Source organism: Coptis chinensis, chromosome 4 (assembly GCF_015680905.1).
Source record: "Coptis chinensis isolate HL-2020 chromosome 4, ASM1568090v1, whole genome shotgun sequence".
Classification (NCBI taxonomy): domain Eukaryota; kingdom Viridiplantae; phylum Streptophyta; class Magnoliopsida; order Ranunculales; family Ranunculaceae; genus Coptis; species Coptis chinensis.
The window spans coordinates 80,062,056-80,082,591 of record NC_141459.1 but is presented as its reverse complement, the minus strand read 5'-3'; the positions used below and the strand labels follow the sequence as shown (position 1 = coordinate 80,082,591).

General features: G+C 33.2%; 3 long non-coding RNA genes and 1 pseudogene across 4 annotated transcripts; all 4 read left to right on the top strand.

The window, feature by feature from the left end:
• Positions 1 to 5,122: 5,122 nt before the first annotated feature.
• Positions 5,123 to 7,473, top strand: LOC147505014 (uncharacterized). Of its 2 annotated transcripts, XR_015220515.1 has the most exons (6): positions 5,123 to 5,162; positions 5,321 to 5,417; positions 5,508 to 5,603; positions 5,713 to 5,793; positions 5,944 to 6,409; positions 7,134 to 7,473. It is a non-coding gene; the product is annotated as an uncharacterized LOC147505014 (long non-coding RNA). The 2 variants fall into 2 exon arrangements; XR_015220514.1 differs by lacking the exon at positions 5,123 to 5,162 and having other exon boundaries at positions 5,174 to 5,417.
• A 572-nt stretch (positions 7,474 to 8,045) lies between these two features.
• On the top strand, positions 8,046 to 10,094 carry LOC147505013 (uncharacterized). The gene is made up of 3 exons (XR_015220513.1): positions 8,046 to 8,171; positions 8,432 to 8,485; positions 8,738 to 10,094. It is a non-coding gene; the product is annotated as an uncharacterized LOC147505013 (long non-coding RNA).
• Positions 10,095 to 12,968: 2,874 nt separating this feature from the next.
• Positions 12,969 to 14,402, top strand: LOC147505012 (peptidyl-prolyl cis-trans isomerase CYP18-2 pseudogene; annotated as a pseudogene).
• A 1,677-nt stretch (positions 14,403 to 16,079) lies between these two features.
• LOC147505011 (uncharacterized) lies at positions 16,080 to 17,879 on the top strand. Its single transcript, XR_015220512.1, has 3 exons — positions 16,080 to 16,451; positions 16,872 to 16,912; positions 17,484 to 17,879. It is a non-coding gene; the product is annotated as an uncharacterized LOC147505011 (long non-coding RNA).
• Positions 17,880 to 20,536: the final 2,657 nt, after the last annotated feature.

Genomic DNA, 20,536 nt, shown 5'->3' with positions numbered 1-20,536 from the left:
TGAATCATAGATATATTGGATTCATGGCCACTTTTGATTGATTGCTTTTTAATTCATTAATGTTATTACCCATTTTGGAGTGGAAGTTTTGCATAACAGCGGGTATGTATTTCCATAATTTGTTCTCTCCAAATTGTTTATTATATTTCTTGATACTTCCGTTAGAAATCAGATTTTCTATTGTGTTTTTTTGTGTCTGACTTTCCCTTATTTCATTTATTTTTTTTATGTTAGCTTAGCATTGCCTGCTCAAATCATCTCTCGGGGATCTTTATTTTAGAAAATACGCCCAGTACTTGGTATGCATGTTTCTATCTCTTGCCCCACCTGTGATCAATGAATCTCATGTAAGTTATGTTATTTTTTTTTTTTTTTTTTTTTTTTTTTTTTTCAAACATGAGGACCTTTCATGAATGCAGTTCCATTTTTGTTGATTGCGCAGCCTTAAACTTTTCCATGGTACAGTCAATTATAGAGAAAGACTTTTTTCACCCTCTGTGTTTGTCTTCTAAGTTTCTCCTAGGTATGACTCTTCAATTCCAACCTGTTTTCCCATCATTAACACTTTCTTTTCCGCACATTACGTTATTATTTTTTTTTTTTGTTAATTTTCAAGGAGTATCTTTGTATCTGCATTATACTATGTTCTATTGTTATTCTGGTAGCTTGAATCCTTGCACTGTCAAAATACTAGGCCGCTCCATTAAAAAAATTGTGTTGAATTAGTGTGGAAAGGGAGAGAACCAAGCTCCAAAAGTTTGTGATTCCGCCTTTGTGGTGGGTTTCTGGGGTTGAGGAAACCTTCGTCACCAGGAGTTGAGACGAGTACAATGAGGATCGAACCGGAAACTCCCCTTTTTTTTAGGTTGAGACGAGGATCAGAACTGGGAAACCCTTTTTGGTCAAGACCAATCGAAATGCAATATGTGCTAAATAGTTATTTTTTTATATTATTATTAGGACGCTATGCATCTGCTCTTACTTTGTCTTTCATGTTTTTTTCACTTTGAGATTGTTCATCTCATTTTTTTGATACACACAAACCCTACACATTCTTCTGTGTGCATGAAAGCCTTATAACCTACATCTTCATTACTAACGCTCTTTGCATCATACTACTTTGCATGATGCTTTCTTCCTCTTTGTACATACATATATAATTGGTAATTTGTTTACTTTCCTTAAGGGATTCCGTTTTTTCTATTCCCTTTTTAAAATTTGGCAAAATTAGTTACTTAAAGTATTTCCTTTTTTCCAAATTCAATTTTATTCTATCTGTTGATTGGCATAGTTGTAATCGTTAATAGTTATTTATGATATCCCGTGTGTATATGCTTTTTCCAATTCGGGGCAAGTGCATTATTACTCTCAAGGTGATTTTCGAATATTAGATTGAACAAAATTGGGGACATAAAATGGAAATTTAGAGTTGTCTCATTCAACCCAATGAGCTTTGCCACAACTATTTTCCAAAATTCCTTTAATGATATTGATTCCCTAAAGATTAAGACCCTCCCCTTTTATTGTGTCAACAATATATGGGTTATTTAGACTTTAGTCCTACTTTTTATGGGGCATTTAGGCTTTAGTCCTAAAATTATTGATTATTAGGTTTTAGTCCTACTTCCATCTTCAATTTTCTTAAATGACCAAAATACCCTTAGAGCATGTTTATCACGTGACTTGAAATTGCATAAAAGTAGGACCAAAACCTAATTTACCCAATTACAAGAGGGGTAAATCCTAAAAATGAGATTCGACTATGCAACACAATGTTGCGTTCATTGAGTCCTTTGAATTGGAGTGCTACATTCATTGGATTGAAATCCGTTATGTCTTAGGAGGCAATTGTTCATCAACCTTGGCACCGAGTGGGAGCAAATTTGTTTTAATAAGGACATAGTGATTATCACTAGGATCGAATTTAATCATTGGTAAATTAAGTAAGTTTGTTGAACTAAAGGTTTGTTCATGACATATTTGTTGTATCAATTTGATTTTCTTGTTTACTTAACAATAAATATATTTTATAATAAGTTTCCTACATAAATTACATCTGCCATTCGATCATTGATAGTTTTCATCTTGATGAATTAGATGAGATAATAAGGAAAAATTCTTCTCACTCCCCCCATTTCGTTCAAATTACGAGTGCGTGAGAGAAGACGAGTGGGCGGAGATTTCATTTTTTTATTTTTTTATTTTTTATTTATTTTTTAGTTTAGCCCTACTGGAGCACTAGTTTAATACAATAATGTTTATTTAGTTTTAACCATAAACATTTTAAAAGCGGGGCTATACTTGTAAAACTAACTATGTGTAGTAGATTATGAGCTCACTAAAACTATTTATGGGCTTGGGCTTTTCTGAGCTGGAAGGTCTCTTTGTCTACGTGACACTCTTTTTAGAGAAGAACCTCAATTCGAGCGGTAAATTCTTCACTATATATTTGTATTAAACATGCGACTCGTCAATATTTGTATTTTTATTTTTATCCTATAAATGTAGCACTCCAATTCAAAGGACTCAATGAACTTGACATTGTGTTTAAGTGAGTCGAATCTCATTTTTAGGATTTACCCCTCATGTAATTGGGTAAATTAGGTTTTGGTCCTACTTTTATGCAATTTCAAGTCACGTGATAAACATGCTCTAAGGGTATTTTGGTCATTTAAGAAAATTGAAGATGGAAGTAGGGCTAAAACCTAATAATCGATAATTTTAGGACTAAAGCCTAAATACCCCATAAAAAGTAGGACTAAAGTCTAAATAACCCACAATATATTGTGTGGGTAACACATATAAAATGATGTGACTTAGGAATAGTTTGTTGGTAAATGCTAACTGGAGAATGATTTTTTTCTTAATTTATTTAGTTCAATTTTTGTCTACAAGTAGAAGCCAACTGTATGAGTGTCATAAGACATTTTTTTCTTAATTGTTTCTATAGACATTTTGCGTGACACAATGTAATTAGTTTGACTATATAATGTTTTATGAATTCGTCCCCACTATCTTTCTTCTCCTTCCAACATTTGGGCAGATGAAAATGCCAGAGTAATTAACTAATTAACTGAGCACGTTGCACTTTCTTCCTTAAATATTGTTCTGAATTGTGGATGAGTTCAATAATTATTGCATTAGACACGCACTTTGTTTAATAGTAACAACATATTTAAAGACAAATTGGGTGGTGGAGTGCGTGTGTGCATGCCTTGCTATTTTGAATAAGGCATGTGTACTGTTTGACGACATTTTCACCTTTTTGTTTAAGTAGATTTTGTATTGTTACCCCATTTAGTTAAAAAAAAAACACAACCTATTTTTCTATTTGTTCTTTGTTTTCAGATTTACTATTTTTTAGAAAACTTTTCTTTACCAATGTACTTTGAGATAACTTACACTTTTATGTTAGCTTGACTAAAACTATACTTCATTTATGTTATGTTTCAGGTCGTGGCTTTTACTAAACTCAGATAAGAACACATTAAAAAATTGCTGAAGTAAAATTAGGTATGCATTGCCACCTTTATTTTTGTTATTGCTATTATTGTTTTAATTCCAATTCAGGTTTTCAACTAGAAACTAGCGTCAAACAAAGTGGATATTTTAGAACATTTAAAATCCCTTCAAGCAATGTTTATCATGGCTTTATATTGTTATTGTGACATTATATTGTTGGGTTGTCCATGATCAATTCATAACTATGTACTTTTTTGGTTTTTAATTTGTTCCGATGATGTTGCAAACATATTTTAGGAACTTTGTATACCTTTCAGGGGGAAAACTTTTCCAGTGGAGATTGGACTAGAGGTGGAGTAAAGTTAAAAGTAATTTGCAAGCATGGAAATATGGTGTGAGGCGTTTGTTGGGTGCTTCTTTGTTGGGATCTTTGGTGGAGCTCTGGCCTAAAACTTTTTTTTTAAAAGTTTGTAGACACTATTATGTACTGCTCGAATGGTGTTAGGAGGAAGTGATGGTTCTTTTTTTTATGTAATCTCATCACTATACATTCTTATTAGGCTGGTTTGCGAACAAAGCAACCCTGTTTTGTTAACCGCTTTTATGACAAGAAGTCTATGTAATCTAACATTTGGATCTCTGCTTTTGTATACAGTTAGTCAAAGAAAAAAGATCATGCCAATCCTCCACTTCATATTTCTCTTTTTAGTTTTGGTGTTTTTCCATGTATTTAAAACAGAAACATAAATATTATTAACATAGACAAAATTTAGTTTCTTGGAGGTTTTAAATATGATTAGTTTTTTTGAATTATATTGACATTGCCCCATTATATGCACACCAAACTTTGCTATTAGAGGAAGACATTTGATAAGAGTCTTTGTTTTATTTATTATTTTATTATTATTTGTTTTTTTTTCCGATAATAAATATTTGATAAGAGTTTATCTACACAACAAACTTTTTGAGAGGAAGACATTTGATAAGAGCTATCCATACCAAAGTTACAACAACTATCTTGCAGGTGTTAATGCCAATTACAATTAAAAGACATAATAATTTTATGAAATCTGTGTCGAAGGCACGGGCATTAACTAGTCAACTTAACAAAACAGCTCGCTTTCCTGACTGGCGGCTAGGATTCAATCTAAGAGTGGATAAATGGAGGGCTAGGAGACTAGGACGCGTTGTAATGAAAGATTAGCACGATTATTAGAGGCAATAAATTAGGAATTAATTAGTCTTAATTATGGAAACCGAATAGATATAAACTTTTCGTTCTGTCATTGGGACTTCATGGTGAAAACCATCGAATTTCCTGTCCCTCTAGCAAACTCATTTCACACCAGCAAACTTCACTCGCAAAAACAATACGAAAGAACTTGCCATTTTGTGTTGCGTCCCTCTCATTCTCGATCTCTCCTCTTTTTCATCTTCCGCTTTCTCACTGCTCCTTTTTCACTTTTGTTTCATTCTAATAAATTTTCTTTTGCAATAATTGTAATTGAAGAGAGCTGCATTCCGAGGAAATTTCTTTTGCAATAATTGTAATTGAAGAGAGCTGCATTCTAAGTAAGTTTATTTTTCCATTTTATTCGAACTTTTCTTCTGTTTATTTCAATGGGTTTCTCTAATTGACTCATTTTTTTGTTCTTTTTTTCTTTTACAATCCTCTGTAGGTTAATGAGTTTGAGAACAAGGTATAATCTTATTCTACAATTTCTGTAGTTACTTCGATTTTGTATTATGGCTTCTACATTTGTACGTATTTATGGTTTGCATCTTTCCTGGGACTGCATATTGTTGCTCCCCAAAGATAATTTTATGTTATAACTAATTGTGTTATTCTGGAGTCTAGTGTGGAAGTTGATTTGAGCAAAGAGCTTACAGAACCTTCTAAGCGTGTCTTAGAGCTGCAAGTTGAAGCAGTAAGACGAAGTTTCCGAGCTAGTGAAGTATGACGGTTACCTTTTAATTTAAAATGTTGGTTACCCTCTTTTTGATTCTGTACACTTACAAAGTTGTGAAAACTAATAATCTTTCAGGTCCTGAAAACGGTAGCACCTAGATGGAAATTGGCCCCTACCCGTCGTGAGCAAGAGAAATAGGACAGGGCTGCTAAGTCTGCAACAGGCGGCACTGTAAGTTAGAGCTGTTAACTTCCTGCTTCAGCTTTCTTGATGCTCAAAGTCTCTCTGGTGGAATAAATTTTAAGAGACATCACTTACCTGTATAGCTAATTCGTTCCAGGATGCCATGCTTCGTGAAACAAAGAAGCCTTGAGGGGACCTAAAATTTTTGGCAGCCGAGGCAAGGGAACGGTATCTCAAGGTAAGAATGTTTTGTTGTGGCGGCTCATATTAACTTATGTTCATATACTTCTTTGTGGGGAGACCAATTAATTTTAACTGGTAAAGAAAATTCGAAAACAAATAAAGGGAACATAATTGGTTGTTAATGGGTTTTCTAATGTATTTACAGTTGAAGAGGAAATTACAAAACCTAACTTTGGGCGTAGGTGGTATTGGTATCGTCTCGGCTTATTTTTCCTATTCTCCAGAGATTGCAGCTAGCTAAGCTATTGATATGCATATGCAATGTGTTGTACATGTCTGATGCTTGACTAAAAAGTATCAAATCCACTCACTTGCCCACATAGGAATGATAAGATTGATTAGTGATTTGTACTATGTATGTATGTATTGGATCATGCACAATGAGAATTAATGTAAAAGTTGGAATCTCCTAAAGTTCCATTCCATGTTCCATGTTCCATGCTAGATATCCAATTATGAGAATAGGCACCATGGATTTTATTCTATATAAACTTTTATATGTTGTGTTCTGTATTCAGCTTTGGCGCAGGTTTTATTGGATCTTTGGTGTACATAAGGATGCTTAGGAACAGTGTTGATTCAATGGCTGGTGGAGCTAGGCGGATACTCAAGTACATTTCTCTTGTGCCCATAAACATTAATAAATTTTGTAGTGAGACCAATTAATTATTCACATTTTGAGAACAAATATTTACTTTCTTTAGCTTTTCCGTAGTTGTCAGGTCATGTTTTTAGTCAAACAAAAAAGAGCATAAACAAAACTCAAATTAGTAGGGGCTGTAGACCTGTTTAGACTCTCTTGGTGAGATTGTGATAATATTGGTAGGTAATGTATTTGTGGTGCTAAGTAATAAAAAACATGGAATTTCAAGAGAAACGACAATGATATGGTTTCAAGTAGTCAACAGTTTGTAAAGACACATACACAATTACTCATTATATTGTTAGGAAAGCTGGTATTGGCATCACACCATCACTTACATTTAATTGAGTCATTTATCAAGTGTTTTCATGCGTTGTATGTACTTTATATGTAAATGATGTTGTTTACACCAAAACAACATCTGAATTAAGTTGTTAACATGCATCTAATTATAGTGATCCTGATTGGCTGCCTTAGTCGAAATTGGAATAATGTTTGAGACTAGATCATTTGCACTCGGAGTCGGAGGTTCAACCTCCACTCTCTCTTTTCACCACAAAAGACCACTTTTTGATGCGATGCAACATCACCTCTTTCGAATGTGTACCGTGCATGTGACTATTGCATTGTGAATGTGAGTAGATGATCTAATCTCTTAATGTTTGTAGCACGTGAAATATCTCATATTGCAGATAATGTTATCATTTGCAAGACATGTCGGTGATTGAAGTGTAGTGACCTGCAAAGCATTTATCTAAATGGTATGAACAATGCTTCATTTCCGTGAAGCATCCTTATACAGAGGGCATGCATTTCTTGCATACTACCATTCAACCCTTCTGATTTATGGACTGTATTGAAATTATGCAAGACTGTAGTCTAATCTTTAGAATATACTAAGTTGACTTTGGATACTGCTTTTGACAGGAAGAATGGTTGTGCAGTAGCCACAATAGGAGCTGCAGAGTAGAGTGAAGATGAATAATCCTTTCGGAGCAGCTTAAGGACAATTTAGGGTGCACAATATGTGGAACAAGCTGAGCTCATTCTTCTTTGAAATAGCAGCTTATCTTAGTCGCTCCAAGGAAGGATGGTAATTTTCTTTTTGAGGGTGACATTCTTAAACACTATCAGGGCTCTGAATACGCATGCTTCTTTCTAAGTTTGTGATCTGGAACCTATATATTTAAATGTTTGTCACTAGAATAATTAGGAACTTTACATTTGTTAATTTGAAATGGATTGGTAGATGTTTTGATGGAACCACTGTTAGAGTTGCCAAATGGGTTTTCCACCGTGGATTAAATCACACATTTTGTTCTTTTCTTTTGTCGATAATGAATTCTTAAATGGGTGAGTCTCTGAAGATTTTCATTGTTTATTTTTAGATATCTCGGAAAGCCTAAAATCGTTATTTGATCCTCTTGAGAAGAATACTACAGGTACTTTTTCAGATTTAGCATTTTCTTAACCCTTTTGATTTATGGATTGTATTGAAATTATGCAAGACTGTAGTCTAATCTCTAGCATATACTAAGTTGACTTTGGATACTGCTTTTGACAAGAAGAATGGTTGTGCAGTAGCCACAACATGAGTTCTGCAGAGTGGAGTGAAGATGAAGAATCCTTTCGGAGCAACTTAAGGAATATTTAGGGTGCACAATATGTGGAACAAGCTGAGGTCATTACTGCTGAAATAGCAGTTATCTTAGCTGTTCCAAGGAAGGATGGTAATTTTCTTTTTGAGAGTGACATTCTTAAACACTATCAGGGCTCTACATACGCATGCTTCCTTATAAGTTTGTGATCTGGAACCTATATTACATTTGTTAATTCGAAATGGATTGGTAGATGTTTTGATGGGAACACCGTTAGAGTTGCCAAATGGGCTTTCCACCGTGGATTAAATCACACATTTTGTTTTTTTCTTTTGTCGGTAATGAGTTCTTAAATGGGTGAATCTTTGAGGATTTTCATTGTTTATTTTCAGATATCTCGGAAAGCCTAAAATCGTTATTTGATCCTCTTGAGAAGAATATTGCAGGTACTTTTTCAGATTTAGCATTTTGAAGAAATTTTTAGATATAGTTGTTAGAATTTTCATAAGTTCATGTTTGATAACTTATTATATTCTTTTTCCTTTGTTTCTTTGACATAGAACACTGAGTTCTAATGTTATTCTACATTGAAGGACATTGGTAGATTTGCACTTTTGCCTGCTAGAATGTTTTTATTTGAAAAGAACATTCCCGAATTTTATTTTTTATAAATTTGTTTGCCACTGATTGTTTCCCAGATTGCCGAAGGAGATGAACTCATGAAGAAAATATGAGGTAGGTTTCTTTTCTATTCGTTCTTGGTTCATGTGACAAGTGCTATGCTGCCTTCTTTTTCATGGATTCATATGCCATTTTTGTTTAGAGGTGATATGGGAATCAAGTTATAATTCAATATGTCCTAAATCTTTTAGGGAACGCGACATTGTAACATGAAAAAGAAAATTGAAGAACGTAATTCAAGTATCATGAATTGTGAGTAATCATCAGATTTTAGCTTTTCCTATTATTTTGAGGATTTGTGATCTATGTAGCGGATCAAGTTGTGTGTGATAGGTAAACATGTTCATTCTTTCCTAGAAACTTTAGTGTGGGTCAAGTCTCTTTTTATGCCCTCTATTCTCTGTGGGAATCTTTTTCACACATGGACGTATTGAAATCGTGTTTCTGAGTTCCATGTTGGTTACCAGCAAGGCAGGGCCGGCCCTGCGTTTGAATGGGCCCAATGCAAGGTCTGTAGAATGAGGCCTTTATTTCCTCTTTGTTTTTTCTCAAAAGAATGGACTTTTTATATGGGTTTTTAACACTGTAGAGGGGATTTTTTTAGCTTAGTGGGGCCTTTTGTTTTGGTTTATATTGGGGGCCCTATGCAAGGCCTTAGACGACATTGGCCCAGGGTCGGCCCTCTAGCAAGGATGATATCCAATTTAATGATCCAAGAAGCAGACAGTGTGAAAACAACAATTGTAGGACACTTAAAATAATTGTTTATTAAACTTAAAATGTTTTTGTGGCTGTATTCGCCTGTAACCATGTTTAGGTGATAAGGGACGCTGTAATTGTGGAAGGTATACATGAGGAGATAGGAATCCCGCACGAGGTTTTTCTCAAGGATTTTCCAAATATTTTCTATTTCATACAAATATTACTTTACTGACTGTTGTATTTTATTTTTGATTGTCAAGCCTTAAGTTCTGAATTTGGGCAGTATGTCCATGGAAACTTTGACTTCGAAAGAGGTATTGTTGAGCTGCAATCAAATACTATATGGAACATTGTCATTTCTAATTGCATTCTTCATTGTATGTGTTCTAATATGCTATTCATAGTAGATTGGTCGCACATTACCGTGCGATATGATCTTAAAGTTTAAACATAAAATCCAATAGGTTTGTTCTTTTTGTGTGCTCACATTATTTTACTTCCTTAAGTTTGTCTGTTGTTATTGACCACATGCTTATTTTCACAATGGATTGATAAAAGGGACAACATAAGTGCTTAAATACTTCTATAAAGGTATGTCTTCTTACTCATTTGCTTGGTATTTCCTTTTGTACTCTTTGAGTAATCTTCTGGATTTTTTTTTCCATGTACCTGATAAAAACTAAAGGTTCATCCTAAAATGGGGCTTCAAGCTTTCTTTTCATGTGAACAATTTGGTGTTGGTGTAAGTAATAATTAAGGGTTCAATTTGAATACATGTATAATTTTTTTTTTACAAGAACACATTCTAATCGACGAGGATGGACATTGAATTTGAACAAATTAATAGTTGCCATAGGCGCCAGGAATGGTCTATTGATTTAATTGAGTTGTTTTGTTTTGTTGTCAAGAAAACTTTTGATTTAGCATTTTATTGTTCTTCCTTATACTTTTCTTTTTATTTAGCTGAGGTTACTGATTGTTAATTAGTTAATTGTTATAGTCAAAACATTTAAATTGTGCCTCCTAAATGGATTTTGGCTCGGGAACGGTTTGTGCTTATTCATCAGTTTACATTTTGGTGTTTTAAATCTCACATTTGTTTTTTACCTTTTTTGTTAACAGGTACAAGTCCAGGAGTTTCTGTGGTATGATTATTTTTTGTTCTCTTTATAGAGTTATGGAAAGAAAGTAAAAAATAGAGGATTTAAGAGTCAATCCTTATGCAGATTATACTCCGCAACACCATGGGCGAGATGGAGGCTTATGTTAAGGTAGTGCTCACTTTTGTTAATATTGCTGCTACAATAAATTGGATGAACTCTATATGAATTGTGTATGCCATTCACTAGCAAACAACCTATTGTAACAGCTTCAGAACCACCAGTACAAGGCAACTATAAGCTGGAGCAGTCTCGAGTGCAGGAAGTGGCTATGGGGGACTCACAAAAAAAATTATGTCGGCAATGTTTTGTTAGCATTTACAAGTGGTAGAACCAAAAAGTGTATACTCTTTAAGAGCTTGAAGCAATTGCAGATTAGAAGGAACATATTGATTCTAACTATCTTAGGGGTGTTAGCATTGTAGGGCGCTCAGAAGTTAACTTTGTACTACCATAGTAGTCTCCTTTATCCTCTTCATGGCGCACCAGACTTATATATTACTGAAGCAATATCATAGTGGACCTTGAAACAAATGGCCTGGGGTTGCTTCCTATTTATAATGGAGACGCAAAAGGAAATTGTTTATATGAAACATAGTCAGGATTTGGCTTGATTTATTTGCATCTTGCTCGGATTCTTCACGAGGACTGAAAATTGTTCCAAACTATCTTTTTTCATTTTTTTTTTATCTTCAAAATATCTCCTACTTCTTCCTCAACTACTCTCAAGCTACCAAAATATTTTTAAGTGGGTTTGAACACGTAAATAAATAAATAAATAATAAAGTTTAAGAGGAGTACAATTAATTATTATTTTCTAATAAACTCTGTGCTAAAGATACTCTTACATCTCAAGCTGGATTTTACTGTTTAGACATAAATGAACATAGCTTACAAGTATATAGAATTTAAGAATTACTTAGAAAATCACCAAGAGTTACTGATTAAGATGCAAAAAAGAAGTGAAACTAAAGAAGATAATGGTCTTTCACATACTGCTATAAAACATAGTACTTTGTGAAGAGTACAAAGTTCTCAGTGATGTTCAAGTATTTGCTGATTCAATTTTTTTTAATTACTTTCAATAGTTAATTACTATCGTGTTCAGAGGAATAGGTGTAGTTCTTAGATGTTGTTGCAAAGTTGAAGTCTATCCATAGGCAACTAAGTGTAAAAGCCAAGAAAAAAGTTTTCTTCCTTTGCCTAATTATTGTACTTAGAGATCAATGATTGTTAGGGGGCTACAATATATAATAATTTTATGAAATCCGTGCCGAAAGCACGAGTATTAACTATCTATTATAATAAAATACAATGGCAAGACAAAGAGAGATCGGGATCGCGTGGGGATCTGAGTTAGATTGGGGCAGATGTATGATCTAGAACATTTTGAAACTCCTATTCAATGCCATTTAAAAGTATTAATGACATTTATTAAGTGCTTTTAAGGATTGTATTAAAAAAATTTAATCAATTACTAAAAAAATACAGCTGTATTAATAGTTATATTTAAATTTCTACACCATTTAAGAAATTTTGAAACGTCCATTTCCACCATAATACAATGGAATTTTTTTGGGTGGATGAATTGAATTGCTTTTGAAATCTAAAAGTTTTCTCTCAAACAATATATTTTGAACCCTCAATGCTCTCCATCTAATTACTATGGTCAGTTGGTGAGGTCAAGTTTAAAGCCCCAAAATTGTTCATCTCTCCCACTGCCTTCTCCAAAAATGGGTGGCCAAGATTGTATTAGGATTTAGGCCTAAGATATGATGGAGGATTCAAGTGAGATGAATGGCTTGGGCTTGGGCTTGGATAAGAGTAAAACATGTATTTTAGAAAAGAAACCCCGACGCCCAATTTTATAGACCCGAGAACTTCTTGGGCAATTAAACTCTCTTTGCCGTAACTCCCTCTCTAATCTCTATTAACTTCTTCTTTATTGACTTGAAAACCGAAAACGCCTCTAATGGAGTCTCTTAACTCTCCCACTATAAATATAAGCCTCTACACAATCACTCTCATGTTTAGTGAGATATTCCATCGATCTGTTCTTGATTTCCAAAAAGTTACTTGCTGTAACCATCTCATGAAAGGTCTTCAAAAGGTACAAATTGCGAAAGTATTCCCTAAATTTATGTAGTTCAATATTATGGGATTTGATATAATTATTGTGCTTTTGTTTTATTTTCGTCCAAATTTCAGAATTTCTTTGGTACATAGCTCCTTCTAAATTCTAATGAGTTTCAAGATAGTACATAACTATAAATGTGAAAACTGTTTTTCGATGTACAAATTTCCATGATTGGTCCTTTTTATATTTTTTGTTGTTCCAATTAAGTAGGAATTTCATTATTCCCTTTACCGAACAATTTCAGTTCTAATGGAGGAAAGGAGAGTTACATCAGGGAAGTCCTTGGATTGTACATCGAAGATTAAATCACTGTGGCAATTTGTCACCTCTGTCCATTGCTTTTGGTATGCGTAGTGATGTTCTGGAAGAAACATAAGACTTTATGTTTGCACCCGATTTTCTAGGGAACCTGGTGTACAGACAGATTTGGGTATTTTTGTTCCTACATTGCACATAACTTTTGGGCTGACATTTTAATATATATTTTTTGGGTGCGTATTGGTTGTGATTCATGTGATTTTTATTATTTTTGTGGTTTGTGGGCCGAATGCCAAATATTTTTTCTTCCACTCTGCCATAATTTGATGTAGCACTACGTGAGAAAGAAATATGCTAAGAGAAGTTACCTAAATAGCTAGACAGGGGAAAGATAAGAACGACAAGAAGTAAAAGAGACATAAATGTATGTTTAATTAGGAACAAAATTGGTAGAAAAAACACAAGAAATCAGTGGCCTTTTACTGAGGTTTGGTTGGAACTAGAAACTTAAGGAAAGAAAGAGTAAGGTAGAGAGAAATGAGAGATGGGCTAATTAGTTTGTGTTGAATACTAACACTTGTGCTTTCTTTCTTCTTGATTTGCAATCATTGTGGGTTAGCACTATGGTGTCTTTGAGTCCTTCCTTTGCTTTGATTAGTATCTATTTGATGAAATTGATCTTCAATTATTTATACAGACTTTGTGCAATCTGGACTATGATTCATCCTTTTATTACATGTCTTTCTAAAATATTACATATGGACAATTTTTCAAGCAACGACTCCGATGAAATATGCATCAATTTAGTTGCCTAACTAACTACTCTAACCCATTCTCTCTTTTATATATATATATATATATATATATATATATATATATATATATATATAAAAGTGTGTACTTTACTAATTGTATTTTTTCCATTTTTTTTGTCGTATTATGCTATTTATTTTAGTACAAGTGCTACATTGTGTAGAAACTATTAATAAGCTTAAGAGGTCATCCATTGTTGGTCAACTTATACTCTGGCAGAACCATGCATTTGTGGACTGGATCTTAACACGTTGGGATTGAGTACAGTCAACATGTGTAGAAGGTGGACCACCTGAGGTCACACTAGAAACTTCCATGGGTCCATTCACTATCGAGTTGTACTACAAACATGCTCCAAGAACTTGTAGAAACTTCATTGAGCTATCTCGAAGAGGTTATTACGACAATGTCAAATTCCACCGCATTATTGAGGATTTTGTTGTGCAAGGTGGAGATCCTACTGGTACAAGTCGTGGTGGCGAATCAATATATGGTTCGAAATTTGAAGATGAGATAAAACCCGAGTTGAAACATACTGGTGCTGGTATTCTCTCCATGGCAAATAATTTATATCCACCCAAGTTTGATATTAAATAGAGTTTTTGTTGTATTGTTTTGCCATATCAATTTTGAATATGTAGTTTGCGATTTTGTTCCTATCGTTTGTCGAGGTATCTCGCTTACATCACATGAAATTTTATTAGACCGTGCATGTTTGAATTTATCTATTAAGAATATCTTTATCATCATTGTTCAAATAGTGATAGTGACGACTTATTTTACATCACTATCCATAAGCAATTATTTGATCTAGCTAAAAAAATTAGTACATGCTAATTTTCAGAGTAGTTATGAATGTTGATGGTGTAGGTGACTGAGTAGAAGACAATATGAATTGGGAATGAGTTTATATTGTTAGCTTGAAAAGTAGCATTATCAAGGATAATAAATTCAAAACACACGTTACAAGCCCTTGCATAGTTACTAAACCACTAATTTTCTGTTTATTTTATTTTTTCTTTTTGAAAGGACTAAACTCGGTAGATTTTTAATGTTTCGTTGGCATGAATTGGACTATATACTTTCATTTCTTACTGTACTTTATTTGAGATGAAGCACGTCTTATCCCACTTCACCAGTTCTCATGGATCTCAGATTTCTTTGGGGTGAAGTGTCATACTTGCTCATTTTAAGTTACGGTTTCTTAATTATGTTTTTCTTTTTCTTTTTCTTTTTGTAGTATTTTTCTAAACTTTGGTTTTTTCTAAACAAGGTATACTACTCATGAAAAAATTACATACTATATAGCCTTTACTTTACCAAAAGATTTGGAAAAAAAGCAAAAAGTAAAAGATGACATTAATTTTAGATGTTCCTCCTTAATTTATTGCTTTGACTTCATATATTTAGGAAAGACCCGTGAAAGAACACAAAACACAAGAAGTTGGTTGAGTGAGCCTTAAAACGAGACAAGAAGCATTGTAAGAAAACATAGGCTTCTAGGTTTTATTTTATTCCATAGAAATGGTATGGGCATCCTATTTCTAATTTTAATTGTTCCAATCACACGTAGACTCAAAGTCTTGCAACCGGCAGTTGTTTGATCCTTACATAGACTTTGTTATGTTTCATATTTATTTTTCTTTTCCAAAGATGCTTAAGACTATACTTTCCATGGTTTGTCGTGTTGTTTCTACATGGGTCGATTTTTCTTAATTATATCTGTTTGCAAAATAGTATGGTTTGAACTAAAAAAACTATGTCACACGTAGACTTAAAGTCTTGCAACCGGTAGTTGTTTGATCCTTACATAGACTTTGTTATGTTTCATATTTATTTTTCTTTTCCAAGTATGCTTAAGACTATACTTTCCATGGTTTGTCGTTGTTGTTTCTACATGGGTCATTTTCTTAATTATATCTGTTTTTGCAAAAAATAGTATGGTTTGAACTAAAAAAAAACTATGCCCTTTGGGTTGCCATAGTATATAGTGGTCGTGTTTGCATATTGAATTGTGTATTCATGAGAGGCAAGTTGGTAGTTGAAAAGGTTGGCAAACATACAAAGCGATACTACCTAAGCGGAGGCGGCAACAACATAAAGCATGGGGTGGTAACCTTAAAACAATAATAGCTTAAAGCGAGGAGCAGGAAGATAATAGGAGAGGATTATTGTTGTACAAGGGATACTTTCGATCTCATCTCCTAATAATTGTAGTGGCCATTGTTTCATGTTTGAACCGGTTGGTCTCCGTAGGCAAATTGTTATCAAAAACACAATTTGGGGAGCCTAGAGCACCAGGCATTCCCTTTCACCTGATAATATTGGATAGAAATACTCCTGTTCCTTATCTCAATATGTTATTTTCTAATATACATATAGCTTAGTGGGGTTGAGGGATTTGGGTGTCATTTATATTAGTTTGTTTATGCGGTTCATATATGGTTGAAGAATGAATTTGTTTATTCATAATATGACCAATTTTGTACTTCGTGTTTTTGTGGTTTAACATTTTTTTTTGTGTGGATGTTCATTCTAAACTTTTGTTGAATCTTATACTTTCAGGTCCACATCTTTAAGAATAATAGTTTATGTATGTGCTTAAGATTACAATCGCGAAGTGTTCATGCATTGAGTGCTGACATACCGTGTCTGGTCGAGGTTAGCACCAACCTATTATTGATGAATAGGGTTATGATCCTAAATTAATTGCAAATGTGTTGACTTTGTTTTTATATAGCATGTATCCAAGAAAATGGTAGGAAGTACTTTTGTTTTCTTTGTCAGCACGTTTTCAATTTTAATTGCATTGAGGGTCATCATATAAGCATAATAGTTTACCCTGATTTAGTTAGAATTTGTTCGTGGAAGAAGTAGTGGCTAGCATGGTAGGTGTTAATGATTCTTGCTAGGGTTTTTTGAGTAGTAGAATATTATATGGACCAGACGATATATAAAGAAGCTAGCAATGGCAACATGTCTATAAAACCAATTTTTGGTTTGGGAATGATTTGTGTGTATTCATTGTAGTCACTCTTCACTATTTGAAGTCGACTTTTTATTTTCCCTTTTTTTTTTCAGGTATGTTTGTGACTTCCACAATAGTGGTTTCCAAGATAAAGGTCATTTTCTTTTCTTTATAGATTTTGAAATGGAATGAATGTTTTTTTTATCGTATATGCTAACAAATTTGTTGAAAGGATTTCATTTTTGTGTTGTTGTCGTTATTCATCCTCCATTGTTGGATTAAATGGTTTCATGAGTGGTGTCATGTAGAACCAAAATTTTCAAAGTTAAGCGTAAATAGATTTTCACAATCCCCATACCTAATTTGGGACTAAATGTACACATATGCATCTCTTTTTTCACAATACAATAAGAATCCCTAGGACTCTTCTCAAGAAAGCCGGAAAAAAATCTATGAATTATAGAATTCTTATGGTATTTGAAATCGATACAATTTTCGAATCAACTGGGAACAAAAACAGTTATTGTAGTGCAGACTTTTGAGATTTGATTAAGTTGATGGCTAGATCTGTTTTTATAAGTACTTTCAAATAGTGGAAATTTCACTAAGCCGAGTCGACTTGATCGAGCTTAAAAGTCGAAATGATGTTAAATTGCTCTTTTTTTCCCGATAATCCTAGATGAGAAATTTAGCCTCCTAAAGTCTAACATTACTCTTTTCCACAGGATTGCAACACCTAGCTAATGCATATATTGGAATGGGTATTCACCCAGTTGCATCAAACACGTCTCAATCAAGAATGCCCAAGAGAAATTAGTATAAGGTGTTTGTATTGGCTTGACAACAAGGTACCACCAACCTTATAGTCCATCGAATACAAGTGGATTGTGGAAATTGATGAACCTCCCAAAATGAATTTAGAAGTATAAGTAAAAGTTGGCATTTTTTGAAAGATCATCAGTGAAGCTTGACCTTATGGGTGGTTGACCCTTGAATGGGTTTAACTTAATGCATATTTGCTTAATATTGTATTGTTGTGTATTTTATTTCATCAAAGTTTTTTACTTTTATCTGTACAAAGAGTAGACACATCTTTAATGAAGTTTATTGAAGGTGATATTTGGTGGGAGTCATAGTTGTACAAGTTGCATTGCTTGCAAATTGTAAGCATTAAGTAGCTCCTTAACTATATATTGTGTCTTTGTATGCAATATATTTAATTAAAGAGGTCTATTTTGCAAAATACATATACTATTATCAAGTTTCTAGACATATTCCATGATTTAAAAAACTATACCAATAAACATGGCCACTAGAAATGTAGATCAATTGGATATAATAACATCATTAACAATTAACTATATTTTTTTTATTAAAAAAAAATCCTACTAAAGTATCTAAATAAAAATATGTACTGTGTTGACCATAAGAGCTCATATTAATATAATTAAAAATTATTCAATTAAGTCAAAAACTGCAACTACACATGTTAAAGTTGACATGTCTTATAGGAATATATGTTTTTTTTGGTGAACATTAAACAAATTATATTGAGTAATTATATATATTAACTTTGTTTTTTTAAGAAACTTAAAGACAACCGTGCTGAAGGCACGGGTTATACCTAGTCTATTATAACAAAACAAAATGGGAAGACAAAGGGTGGTGGGGATTTCATAGGGATCTGAGTTTGATAGGGGCAGGTGTGTGTTCAGGATCATTTTGAAACGTCTTTGAGTAATTTCAATGTAATTTTTAATGTGCTAATTAATCCAAAAGGTTGCAATTAAGTGCAGGAATGGATTTAACATTTTGAATAGTCTTTTTTGATAATTACATTTTGAACTTCACAAATTTGATGACAAAATATTAATTGAAAATTGTTACATTTTAATTAAGAATCCGGATTTAATGAGCACAACCTTCCAAATGGTCAATGTGAATATGCACTTCTTAGTTGTAGATTTGGATCTAAACTTAGCCAACGTATTTTGTCATGCAAATCTATTGGTCAGTGATACACTTTTTGATAACTCAATTTCTCTCTAACTAATAGAAAAAACGTCTTCTCTATCAGCTATTTTCTTGATTAAAGTCCATTAACCTTCCTCTCTCTCTTAGCCTTTGCGGTGTGGATGGACCGATGGAGCACTAGAGTTAGAAGGGGAAGTGTACGGTGATGTTGGCTTTTGGATTGGGCTTCGTTTGTACGACGAGACTAAACAAAATCCTTAAAAGAAACAAACCTAAACATGGAACTTCCAATAGACCTGCAAACTCCACCATCAAGCACCACTTAAAACGGCTCTCAAATTAATGTCTCCTCTTCTCAAGTCGCAACACTGCATTCTACTTCAATTTTCCTACTTTTGTGCTACTCCCACATCCAAACCACTAGCCTCATATGCTCTAAATCTCCATTTACTGCAATTTAAGGTCTATCCATTAGATTCTTCTCCTTCTTGTTTTACTACCATTCCAAGCTCTATAAATATAATTTTTTCGCCAATCGGGTTATTCCATTTTCTCAACAGTTTTATTGCTACCTTATTGTTTGTCATAATTTCAACAATTATGGTGATTATTTTTCTTTACATCTAATTACAAATTTGAACAATTCATTATGGCATATGATTCGTTGTTTACAATATTTACCTATAGATTCTTGCTATCAATAAACGATTTGAGTTTCGAGAAAACTCAAGAATTTCTTACAAGGTATGTCCTTAAAAAAATTATGTTTCCACTCACGTACCAACTTGCTCCTATTCATCACCAGAGCATTGTGAAATGTTTACTTCCTTTCAGTCGTTTCACCTCTTCTTCTTATTCACCTTCTCCTTTCTCCCTAGTGTCAATTTCCAGAATTTATTACCAAAGTTTCAGCTATAAGCACATCATTGTTTTCTTAGAACAATCTTACCAGTTATTGAACACATTTTCCTTTATTTATCTCCATTTCTTTTCTTATGAATGTATGGATGATAGTAAAACTGGGGACTGGGAATTTTTAATGGTATTACAGAGTTAAACATGGTAAAACTTAGAACATGAGATAACTAGACTGATTGGTAATATATTGTTTCATAAAAAATTGGTAATTTTATTTAGAATTTAACCATTATATTTGGAGTCATATATGGTCGTTTTTTTGTCTCGACAGTTCCTGCATTTTTTTTTTCCTTTTTTCCCGGTTGCACCTACCATTTCTGCATCAAATCAGGGTATACTCCTTGCAACTCTACAATTCCAATTTTTGATGAGATACTTGAATGTGGCTATGTATTTGAGAATTGTTACAGTTACTCTATTTAGATGTATTGCGTCTTCTTTTTAATCGTTGTGAACATATACGCCCTTTTTCTACAATTATTTTTTACTTATAGAAATTTGATATAGTAGCTAAATTTTTGTTACTTTTGTATTTGAGTGCATTTAAATTGATGGTAGTCGTATTTTTTTTTTCCAATTTATGGGTTGTTGCACATCAGGGGCCAATTGTGTTATCGTCCATTGCATATGTTTGAGGTACCTACAAAAATAGTGACACATGCTTGCTTAAACCCACATATTTTTTTAGTTTTTTATTTTTTGGTTGCTTCATTACATTTTGTTTCATCTCTAACCTTAATTTTGGTTGTCTTATAAAAGTAATCCTATTTTATTACCTTCACCAGAATGATATTTTTTGATTAAGCAAAATAGCTATTCCAAAGTAGCTTATAAATTAGATTTATATAATATATGGTAATAAAACGTGTAATATAGTTTTATTTTA